The 12,347-nt window shown below is 48.2% G+C and overlaps 1 protein-coding gene across 4 annotated transcripts in view; it reads left to right on the forward strand.

Annotated features, from left to right (window-relative positions):
* KCNN3 (potassium calcium-activated channel subfamily N member 3) overlaps window positions 1–12,347 on the forward strand; it is a 187,652-nt gene that overhangs the window by 43,171 nt on the left and 132,134 nt on the right. Inside the window, exon 1 of one of the 4 annotated variants that reach the window (XM_061404649.1) lies at window positions 3,565–3,712. The exons of the other annotated variants lie outside the window; for them this stretch is intronic. The gene's annotated coding sequence lies outside the window, so the exon portion shown is untranslated. Of the gene's footprint in view, window positions 1–3,564; window positions 3,713–12,347 lie in introns of those variants that run through there. 4 annotated transcript variants of the gene reach the window in all.

The raw sequence follows: 12,347 nt of genomic DNA on the forward strand, positions 1-12,347 counted from the left end.
ATTGGCCATAATTGATAGAATAGACCTGAAAGGAGTGACATATAATTGCAATTAATCCATGCACTGTGACACTGACACTGCCCTGCTGAAAACTATCTACGAATAATTGCTTTGATCTAGAAAAATGATGCCTGTCTATGAGCCTGGGAGCAGGGACCCTGGCCAAGGGTCTGCTAACAGCAGCACTGAGCCCAACCGCTGCCACTGGACAAGGTGGGTGGGGGAGCTGGGAGACATGGAAGCAGGACGGCAGGGAGGGGCCCCCAATTCTCTGAGACCCTGTGGCAGCAAGTGCTACGTATGTAATCGTGCGATTCACTAAATAGGGATGTTTTTGAGAGCAAGACATTAATAATTGCTATTCCTATCCATAACTATTCCAGACAATAGGCATAAACCGGCCTCCCCAGAGAAAACCTGCATATATATGGCCCCTGTGCGTGCAGACAGTTTCAAGCTTCGGGGAACTCTTAGGTGGCAGAGCATTTCCACAATCACGATTTGGTCTTCACAATAACTGTGGAAGGAAGAAAGGATTTTTTACTCATTTGATGGATATCAAAGATAGAATGAACGCACTTGAATATTCTTGCCTGGAAAATCCCACGGACAGAGGTGCCTGGTGGACGGACAGAGGTGCCTGGTTCATGGGGTCGCAGAGAGTTGGACATGACTGTGAGTGAGCACAAAGATAGTGCTGGAGCTAAAGCAGTCCAGTTGGGATCTTTGGCCTGGCCTGCCCGGTGGCTGAGCGCATGCGGGTAGAGGACAGCTGGCCAGGATCAGGAAGCTCTGGGGCTGGGGAGACACATGGTGCTCAGACGGAGAGACCTTGCAGCTTGGGCTTCAGAAGAGTAGAGTGACCACACCCATGGGGCGTGCAGGGCACTGATGCCAACAGGGACTTTGCTCAGGTCTTCTCCAGTCCTGAGCTCAGAATCAGAAGACTCCGCCCCTCACTAATCACACGATCTCAGATATTTGTGAGATCGCTGTGGACCCCAGTTTCCTCCTTTCTCAAATGGGGACAATAATTCCTTGTCATAAGGATTAAGTGAGACCCTGTATGAAAACGTGTGGCCTCGGAGACTGACATGCCATCGGTACTCAGTGAATCCTTGCGGAGTTAGAATCTGGAGAGAATTCCCAGCAGCAGTACCCTTTACAGCAGCAGTCCCCAACCTTTTCAGCACCAGGGACCAGTTTGACGGAAGACAGTTTCTTCCAGGGACCAGGGGTTGGGGGATGGTTTCGGGATGATTCAAGCACGTTACGTGTACTGTGCACTTGACCTCTATTATTACATCAGCTCCACCTCAGGTCATCAGGCAGTAGATCCTGGAGGTGGGGGACCCCTGCTTTAGGGCACCATCGGGATCCTTCTACCTTGAATCAGTTCTGACTTGGACCAGGTAGAGTGGATGTACTCCAGCCTTGAAATCAGGGCTGCTTCAAGCTTTTGCAGGGAGGAGGTAGATAAGAGAAGTACAGAGGGGAATTGAGAGCTTCCTGACTCCCCTAAGCTCTGACTATCTCCTGTATCCACTGTGTGGGGCGGGGGCTCATCCAGGGAAGCTTCAGGGCCTTGTGGTTCCCTGGAAGTTCTGAACACACAAGCAGCCCATGTTGGCTGGCTGCCTTGGCCATTTAGGCTCAAGGATAAGCTTGCTCGGACATGAGTAGGAGTTACGGCTCCTAGGGTGCCCTGTTGCTGGAATTGATGGCAGCTCAGAGCCAAAGGTAGGCAGGTTGGCAACAGTTTGGTGCCGGTGAGCTAGTGAGTGTGATAAAAATGCCACATCCGGCCTATTAATAGCCCGTGTTTGGTCTCCACCACTTCTATCAACATCGTCCATCACATCCAAACAATTGAAAAGCCTGTGCCAAGCGCCTAGGAGTTAACAACTCATGGCTGTGCTGAATTTCTGAAAAACAGTATTTCCACTTCTTATGCAGCTCTGAAATGCCAATTGTTCCATGCCAACTGGTTATTTTTCCAGACCATTTCCCTTTATTTATGTTTAAGCTTTTCGAGTTTTAAGCAAGAAGATAGAGAACCTGGACTAGGTGATTGTTATTTCTCCTGATTTGCCCTTGAATGAGCCATAGAAGAAATAAATGTCCCTTCCCCAAACATGAGCTGAGTATGTGCAGAGGGGTGGGAGAGGAATCAGAGAGGGGTCCCACCCCTTGCAGGGGTGTGTGGCTGATGGGCAAGCAGGATGGGGACGTGGCAAAAATACCAGCCCAGCCCTCAGAAGACTTAGGGCAAGATAAGCCTTTTCTGTTACCTGGTGTGGGGCCTTGACTGGGGACAGAGCCCCTCGCTGGACCCCCATTTCCTTGCCTATAAAGTGGGGCAGTTAGACTAGACAGCTGAGGGGGCCCCTTCCCGCTGAGTCTGTGCGTTGAGTGGAGGACTTGCTGTCTCACGTTTATTGGCAAGAGCTTGGGTGTGGAAGTGGAAGGAGGATGACGCTGTCCTTGGGCTGCTGCTCCGGGAAGCCTGGAAATGTGGCAGGGGAAACACGGGACAAGGCTGCTCCTTATCCGGGAAGCTCCAGCCTTCAGCGATGTCTGTGCAGCCTGCCAGGCGGTTGTTTTTCTCACCATATGTGATTTCTGGGCATCTTAAAAATTTCACTTGGCCCAAACATTGCCAGGCTCAGGGGTTGACTATGCCGCGTGTGGGGATGGAAGTGGGCTTGCATCTGGGTACCAGGCTGGGAGTGGGCAGAGAATTGTGCTGCGGAAGCCTCTGATGAAGTTGGAAGGTGTCGGTGGGATCATGGTGTTGCTTCTGCTACTGCAGCAGCCTCTGGTTGCAGACAGAGGCAGGGGCTGAAGGGTGAAAAGAAGGAAGAGAACTGTCGGGGGTGATGAGGCTGAAAGATGAGGGTTGGGGTAGTCTGTGGCTGCAGGTGGTAGGAATTCTTATTTTAAAGACTACCCATCTGAAGAGGCGCTAACCCAGCTCATTGGGTAAACTGGTTGACCACAGCTCTTGCAGAGGCTCCAGGGGTCTGGTGCATGTCCTGGGGCTGGATGGGGAGAGAGAAGCCCAGGCCTGGGTCAGACCTGGCCTGGTCTGGTTTGGTTCTTGCTGGGAACCCAGTATGTACTCACAAACTTCTGCAGAGCAAAGTGATTCCTGTTGTTTTCTTGGTTTGGGGGCCACATAGGTTTTAATAAGAGGGGAAAAAAATTACTTCAAAGCAAGCCATCCAGAAAGCAGTTGTCTCCAACATTCTAGAACATTAAGAAAAGGGGTCTCCTGCCACCTGGAGGAACTGTGGGGATGATGGTCTCGGTGAGGGCGGCACTGGATACTTGCAAGGAGAAGCCCTCTCACAGTGATGGCAAACCAAGCAGGCTTCTGGTAGGGCTCTGCCACGGCTGCGGGAGTGAAGTGGTTGAAGTGGTTCTCTATAGTGGGGGACTCCCAGCTGCCAGGATGCATGTTGGGACTAGGACAAGAGGCCTTCGGTGTGTGCTTCTCCCGAGATGAAGGCGGGGATCGGGGCCTTCAGAATGAGATGCGTAGTGACAGGTGTGCGTTCATCAAAGCTGGAGAAGGTTGTATGGGGCTTTGTGACACCATAAGAGTGACGTAATTGCTGACTGGCCAAGGGCACTCAGATTCCACAAGCAGAGGAGGATGAAAGGTAATCAGGAGCAGATTGTTTATGGGAGAAGGAAATAAAGTGGCTAGGTGAGAGGTTTGGAGGTGACTTCCAGGGTAGGAATCTAGGCTTTTGGAAGACAGATAAGTTTAGAGCTCTTATATCTTCAGAGATGGGGGAGGGTGGCAGGGATAGCTACCTTGTGAGCCTAAGCCTGGGAGTCCCCAAACCAGCTTCTAAGCTTTCCTTCAACACAGGCTGGTGTTTGATAGGGGCTGAGCTGACCTCACTGGGCCTCAGTGTCCTCATGTAAAATGAAGGTGGGGACAAGTTGATTTCCAGGGGTGCCTCCAGGTCTGGTACTTGTATTTTTATTGGTATTTGCCTTGGGGAGGGGCTCGCTTATTGAGGACTTTTGCATAGGCACAGATGATACCAAGATCAGAGTGAGGCTTTACAGAGGCATTTGTTTGTTTAGCTTTACTGGGGGCTAAGAACCTGAGAAAGCTGAAGCCAGGTCTGTGAAAAGGTCAGAGCCTTTCCGACAGAATAGGCTGCCTTGATAGGAAGTGAGTTCCCCATTCCTGGAGGTAATCAAGCAGAGACTGAATGACTATATGCCAGGAATCTTACAGAGATTCACGAGCTGTTTAGGAGAGTCATGAGCCATTTAACTAGATGGCTTTTACATTTCCTTTTAACTCCAAGGAATGCCATTGCTTATGCATATGATTGTTCAACAGCATTTCCTCAAGACAGTGATGGCAGCCCCAGCCTTCTGGGCTTCTTTCTTGTGCCCCTAGAGGAGCAGTTCTCATCTCCGGCCTGCACATTTGAATCACTGAAATGTTCTTGGAAATATCAGTGTCCAGGCCTCACCTGCAGAGATTTGATTTAACTGTTCTGGGGTGGAGATCAAGGTCCCTCCATGCTGTTGGTGCCTGGTGGGCACCCTTCCCCCCTGCTTTCTCCCTGATGGGAGGAGGAGACTCAATGCCACCCCCTACTCCTGGTTTCATTCTGCCTTGGTATTGAACTCAAAAGTCTAACCTTTCGACATTCATTCACCCAACAAACTTTTGTAAAGTGCTTACTTCCTGTTGGAAGTCCTAATGGGTCCGTTCTTGACTACTTCAGGAGCAACCAGCCGCAGACTGCCCTAAGAGAGACCTCATGATGTATATTCAATGTCCCACGCTTAGCACAGGGCCTGGCACATGGCAAGTATGTAATAAAAATTTTGATTGAATTGCATGGAATCTTTGCCAATATTGTAAGTGGGGCAGGAAGATAAATTATAAGCAGGCACGCAGTAGCGAATTCACGATTGGCCAGTTCCCCTCTGCTCAGACCTTGTAAAGGAAACCATCTCCTTAATTGGAATTATGTTTGTGGCCCTAGGGATGACCCATCTGACTTGATATTTTGGTAGTGTGGTCTTCCAAATGACCTTTTTGTCCTCTCTCGGGGCATTGCACGGCAGGAGAGCCGAGGCTGGTTTCCTCTTAATTGGTGTCCCGGTCATTGTGCTGGCTTCAGTAACCATTACCAAACCACCGTCTGCTCAGACCCGATGCCCTTGTATTAGCGGCACCGTGTCCCTCAGCCATTGGGTTTCATTTCCTTCTGGGAGTGACAGCTTGGAGGGCCGCAGAGAAATGCCCCAGGCCAACCTGACTTCATGAGTTTTATTTTGAGACCTTTGGGGTCCTTCTTTGCACAAGTGTTTTCTACCTGACCTCCCCACTGCAGGCTTGGTCTGGGCTGCACTTACAATGATGATGCAGACCCGCAGACCTGACCTCAGGTTGCTCATACTCTGTCATGGTAGTAAGTGACCGAGGTTTAATGGTGACATGACTGGGGCCTCCTCAGAGAGCCATGAGGTGGGGGATTAGTCCCCCCTGGGAAGGCTGGGCTGGAAAGCGTGATGTTCTGATGATGGGTGGGCACCCTATATGTCATAAGACTGGGTGGAGAGAGCCCAGAACCTGAGGTCTGGCTTCTGCCTGGGTTAGAATCTGATCTCCACTTCATCCTCACTTGGGGATGGTGAGCAAGCCACAGAGCCTCCCTGGGATTGTCCTGAGATCTAAAGCCATCATACCAGTGCCTGGCCATGCTAAGCACACAGCAGATGCTGGCTGTTATTTTATCTTTTTATATGTAAATAGTTAATTACAGAATGATGTTCAATTGTATGGAGATACCAGTTTGTTTATGCATCTCTGATTGATAGACATCTGAAATGTTCTCTGATTGATAGACATTTGAAATGTTCCAGTTTGGGGCCATTATGCTTTTTATTTATTTGTGTTTCGGCTGTTCTGTCGGGCATATGGGACCCTGATCAAGAATCGAACCTGTGCCCCCTGCAGTGGAAGCATGGTCTTAACCCCTGGACCACCAGGGAAATCCTATGGCTGTTATTTTGATTGTTTATTAGTTGTCATGTATTTGGAAGCTCAGGATGGAAGTGTCTACCTGCTTGACACATTTCAAAATTTTCCCCCCTTCCTTCAAATATTTAAGTTTCGACTAATACTTATTGACCTACTGTGTGTAGGACAATGCCCGAGGCACCAGGATGTAGAAGTGGACAAATGAGATTGAAAAATACTGCCCTTCCGGGGCTTCCTTCTCAGTGGTGAGCGACAGCCCCTGGGGCCTGGTAAAGGCACACGCGCACCTCCGCAGAGGGCTCAGGAAGGTGGGAAGGTGCCTGCAGCTTGGTCTCCGCTACCCAGGCTGATGCCTAGCCCTGGTGGGCATCCAGCGGGAGACGGTCTCTTGCTCTCCTCATCTGCACAGAGAGCCTGCATGCTCAGAAGAAAGCATCTTTGGGGAGAAGGCACTCTCTGAAGCCTCCTTTGGTCTCTGGTTACTCTGTAAGCCTCAGCTCACATTCAGGATGTAAGGAGCCACTTGTACGTCTTCTCTCTCAGCATTGGCCTTCTGCCCATTTCTTCCAGGCCCTATGCACCTGCCCTTCATCTGCCAGGTTGGATTCAGGCTCAGCAGCCTGGGGGTGAATGGGGTTTTGCAAGTACCCAGCACAGGGCCTGGGCATAGTTTAGTGCTCAATAAATATTTATACTGTGAATGGATGAGTGTATGAATGTTTGCCCCACTGCAGACCACCAAAGCTGTCTTTCTGAAATGTCTGGGGGGCATCTTTGTATATTGTTGCAAACCTCAAATGCTGATGATATTAGAGGGGAATTCTGCAGCCCCTCCCTGACCCACAACTGAGACACAGCTGACTTTCCCCGCATTGACGTCTGTATAGCGAGAGAAATGGTGCTTGGCTACAAGAAAATGTGAGCTTTTCTTTCTGTGAAGAAAGAATGAGTTTTTTCATATGCATTATTTTACTGTATTCTCCAATACTAATGAGAGTTGATCCTGTTAGATCTGGTTTGCAGAGAAGGAAACAGAGGTGCAGAGAGGTTAAGTGACTGGTCCAGTGGCCCATAGCTAGTGAGCAGCAGAGATATGACTTGAATTCTGGCTTTTTGCTTTCAAATTCCATGTTATTTAGAAAAAGACAATGGTAATTTTCTTTGTTAGCCATCTTGTTCTATTTGAAGAGAAGTTGGCATGAGTGAGTTTTGTTGCTGACTGTTTCACAGTCACAATTTTATCATGTATAGAAATGCTTGAGAAAAGGGGAAGAAAGGAAAAACTGTTGGGAGTGTCCCTGTGACCTGTGTATGTTTCACGGCCAGTGTATGGCCAGTGCCATCAGCCAGTCGTCTTCAGGGACTATTTGGTCCAAGAGTCTCATTTTACTGGGGAGTATTGAGGTCTAGAAGAGTGATGCAGCCTGTCCAAAGCCAGGCATTTATCACGGAGGTAGCTGAGACCTCCTGGGTCCTCTGATGGCAAGCCCAGGGCCCAGCTCAAGACTTCTTGGTTATGAGACACCCTGGGTTCTTGACACTTCTCTCTTCTCAGGCTTGTCAGAGACCCAAGTGCCCTCCGAGGCTCCCAGGGTCCACCTCCCATACCACCATGCATCTTTGCCTGTTTTCCTTATTCTAAAATTATACAGCCAAGGATGCAGAGTGTCTGAGTAATTCCACTCTGGGCCATGAGTGACCAAAATCAGATTCTGGTGGGATCCAGGCTGGGCAGTTACTCTGCAGATGCCAGGAAGAGCCAGGGATGTATTTAAATCAGGCAGCTTAACCCGGGATGATGAGCCTGAGCTAAGAGATGAGCATCAGAGTGAAAGGTGATGAGGGTGAATGAAAATAAGAGATCATGAGAAAGAGGCAGGATAAGAGCAGAGGAAGGAGGAAGTCAGGGGCTTGATTCTGGTAAGAAAGCACCAGGTTGAGGAAAGAAGCCGAGTCTCAGCAGAGAACATCAACCGAGAATACAGTCTTCCCGGCCAGTGGATGAGGGGCTGGATTTTAATTTGCATAGCATTAATTAGCAAGAGTGTCCAATTAGGACAACCATTATAGAGCCACAGTATTAAGCTGATGCTGAAATGTCAATCAGTTTTGGAGCCTCTCCATGAAATTGAAGGAAAAGTTGACCTTATTAAGCAGAAAAGAATTCGAAATCAATTATTTCCCAAATCGAATGCATAAAACATAGATCTTAATTCAGGAGATACAGACTTTAGATGGTATCACCTCTTCCCCTTTGAGGATTCCAGCCAGTGACAGAGATCATGAATGGGGCTCGTATGTACACATGCATACTCATTCTTGGGGGAAGGCACCTCCCCATTTTTTACCTGATATGTTTCACTTGTTTTCAGTGCCCCTCTAGGACTCTGCTTGCAAGTATGGTTTTCTGTTATTTTCAAATGTTCCAACAATAAAACACATTTAGGACTTCAAAGTCTCTGGGAAGGTCTACCATAATCATTACAATTCTGGCTTGTCTTTGGAAGTTACAAGGCAGGTGGGGAGAGCAGTTTATACGGCTGGCTCAGAAGCCAGAAACACACTCCATCACACTCCACACAGCCTCAGGGGAGGAAGGGCTGGAGCGGTTCTGAGAAGGCTCACTGCAGAAACTGGAGGCTAGAAAAGTCTGACCAGCAGGGCAGGGGGGATGTTGATGTATGGGCAGAGCACGGGACCTGAAAGCAGATTATCTGGAATAAGTCCTGCCTCCATTTTTTGGCCACATCCTTGTATAAATTAGGTGACTTCTCAAAGTCTCAGTTTCCTCCTCTGTAAAAGGGGGTTGACGATGCTCACCTTGCATGGCAGGCCCCTAGAGCAGTGCTTTACAACAGATTGTTGTCATCAGTGAGAAGTCGTAGATCTGTGAAGGGCTGGTTCTTGTCTTGGAGCAGAACAGGGACCACATGATGCGGGCATCTTGTAGGAATGTGGTTCGCCCTCCTTCCCTGCTAGGAATCCCCTCTATAGCACCCCGATGGCTGTAGCCAGCCTCTGCTAGGATGACACAAACTCAGCACCTCACATGGGAGTCTAGTTCATTTTGAAGGCACAGGGCGGGGGGTGGGGGGGGGAGCATGGTATATAGAAAAATCTGATGTATAGCTAAAATCTGGGCTAGTTGTATGGCCTTGGAGAAGTCACATTGTCTCTATGACCTCAGTTTAAAAAACTTATTTATTTATATTTTTGGTTATGTTAGGTCTTTGTTGCTGCGTGTGGGATTTCTCTAGTGGTAGAGAGCAGAGTCTCCTCTTTGTTGCGATCCTGGGGCTTCTCATTGCCGTGGCCTCTACAATTGCAGAGCCTGGGCTCTAGGCATGTGGGCTTCAGTAGTTGTGGCGTATAGGCTCAGTAGTTGTGGCGCATGGGCTTAGTTGCTCCACGGCATGTAGAAGCTTCCTGCACCAGGAATCCAAACTATGTCCCCTGCATTGGCAGGCAGATTCATATCCATTGCACCATCAGGGAAGTCCGTCAGTTTTCTTTTTAATCAGTAAAATGGAGACATTATGACCTCATCTATAGGGTGAGGATGCAAAGTAATTTGTGTAGAAGGCATAGTCTGGGACCTGGTATGTAGTTGACACTTAATAAACATTAGGTCAAAATAAAAGCACTATTATTAAGAAGCTTCAAGAAGCACGCATTAAGTACCTGTTGTACTCAGAGCATCAGAGGTAATACAGTTGAGTACCCTGACACTTAATAGAATCATACTATTTATTTTCTCATTTTTACATTAAAAATAATTGGAAATATATATATAGTTTTGGGGTCCAGATTGATCACTTGGTATTGAATCATGAGCCTTTCCTGATGTCTTCAAATATTCTTTTTTTTTTTTTTTCTTCTTCTTCAAATATTCTTGACAGAAGTGGCTTTGAGTGACAACATAGTGTTCCATCACTGGCTAGACTCCCATTTGCTTACCCACTCTAATATTTGGGAGCATTTAGGAATAATGGCTTTGAAAAAACTCTCATCTGTTGAGATATGACTCGTAAGCATTCTTGTGTATTAAGGATTGTTACTCTATTGTTTAAAAGTTCTGAGTTGCAGGGGAGAAGGGTTGATCGGTTGGGGTGATCACAGGGCTTGTGTATGTATGTACACACACCTGTTCGGCTCCCCACTCACTGCCATCCAAGGGCCAAAGGGACTCATAGGGCTGGGAGGGAGTGCTGTGATCAACTCAACCCAGTCCCGCAGGCCCTCAAGCCCTACAGGTGCTTGGATTTGCTTCCAGAGTTATTTCGCTTCCGTGAGAGGAATCTTCCACATGCCCAGCATAAGCTGCCAGGCCTGAGCTACTGGAAGGGGGCCTTCTAGCTCCCTGTCCACGGACTTTGATTTAGTTTTTGGCCCCTTTTTTATCTCTTTATGGCGTGCGGCAGCTAGCCAGCCCTGATGGCTGCCATCATCCGAAGAACCATGTCAGTTTCAAGCTTAGTTGGAGATCAGACAGCAAAGAAAAGATAATTCAGCATTTTAACAAATAGAAAACATTTCTAGTCCAGCTGACTTCTTTGACATATTTTTGGCTATTAAAAATGGTTGACGGTTTATTTTTTATTGACATGTGCTTGAGACTGCAAGGAAATCTGTAAAGTAGCGAGCATTCCCGCTGATCGAGTACACATTCGTCTCCCCATGGGGCTGGAGCTGGCCAACAAGGTTTCACTGGCCAAAACCAAGAAGAGGGTGGAGTTGCCTTTTACGTAAAGGCTTTGAGTTTTAGAGCAAAAGGAAGAGGCTTGAAGGAGAGGAGACAGCATCTGGCCCCTTTCCCTTTATTTCTTCCTCTAAAAATGATGGAAATAGAGTTGGATTCTGATTTCAGTTCATTTCTGCCAAAAGAAATTAATTAGAGTTTGAAATACGCAGCTGGTCCCAAATCCTTCCCTGGGGAGGCGTGATGCTCCCCAGATGTCTTCAGACCCCTTTGAGAAGAAAGTGATGGTCATTTCTGGCTCGAAAGCATTATGATCTGTTCCCAGTTGATTTCTGAAGGGGAAGTGGCCTTATCCTCAAAGTCTGAGTGTCCCTGAATTCACCACCTGCTCTTCAGCCCCGCTAGGTCTTGTGGTTCGGATGGTGTTTCAGGCACCCAATAGTGCTTTCAAAGATCGGAACCTTCCCAAGGGCTGAAACTGTGTTCTGTTTTGTCCTGGGCCCTTAATTGGAGCAGCATAGTACTCCTCGAGACATTTCTGTGCGTGTGTGCCGAGTAAATGATTCCAGGCTGCTCTTCATTAAGTGTAGAACATACAAGAGGCTAAATGAAACGTGGCTTATAATTAGACCATCGTCTAGGAAGAGCAAAATGGACATCTTTCCCTGCAGCTGGATGGTCCTACATAGTATAGAAAGTTGGGTTCTGTATATAAGCCAGTTTGGAAGCTTCTGGTAGGCAGAGGATCTCTGTAAATATCCTGTAGTGTCTACCACACTGTTGGACACCTAGGAGATGCTCAAGAAATGAGAAGAGGTTGAAATCGTCATGAAAGAAAGAAAGAATGAGCTCCTGCATGGGTTCTCCCTTGGGTTCCCAGCACTAAGTGGGCACTAACTGTATCACACAGATGAAGGGTAGATTGGCAGACACCAGGGAGAGCTGCTCTCTTTCCATCTCAGCCTGCAAAGGGGATTGAGAGCACAAACTTGGGCATCTGGGAACCCTGGGCTCAAATCCAAGCCCTCCACTGATTCCGTGGCTGCCCCATATTGGATCCCTTGCCCTCTAATGCTGGAGATCTCAGGTACCCCTCCCTCTGTCTCCGAAAGCTTGCTTTCTTGGACAGTGATGTCTCCCCCCTCTCTACTGGAGGTTGCACATGGTGATTAATTATATCCCACCTTTGGGACCTGGAGGAGGAAATGGGGACTCACTCCAGTATTCTTGCCTGGAGAATCCCATGGACTGAGGAGCCTGGTGGGCTATATAGTCCATAGAGTTGCAAAGAATCGGACATGACTGAAGTGACTTAGCATGCACTCACGCACCTTTGAGACACCTTGCATTATTATCTTGGCATTTGGGTCTGTGTAAATGGACACTTCTCACATTTTTACTCTGTTTCCCACCGAAGAGCGGGCTGAGGACTTGCGGGCAGTGAGTCAGAGGCCTTGGCTTTGGGCCCTGGCCCGAGCCACTCACCCCTCTGAGCCTTCACCTGTGGTATCTATAAAGTTGGGTGAAAGGCCTGGGGCTGTCTTGAGAATGGCTGAGAACGAGGTATGAAACCACCTTGTAAACAGTAAGTTGCTTTGTAGACACCAGGCATTTTATGATTCT

The sequence above is a fragment of the Bos javanicus genome, chromosome 3 (genome assembly GCF_032452875.1).
Source record: "Bos javanicus breed banteng chromosome 3, ARS-OSU_banteng_1.0, whole genome shotgun sequence".
Taxonomy (NCBI): domain Eukaryota; kingdom Metazoa; phylum Chordata; class Mammalia; order Artiodactyla; family Bovidae; genus Bos; species Bos javanicus.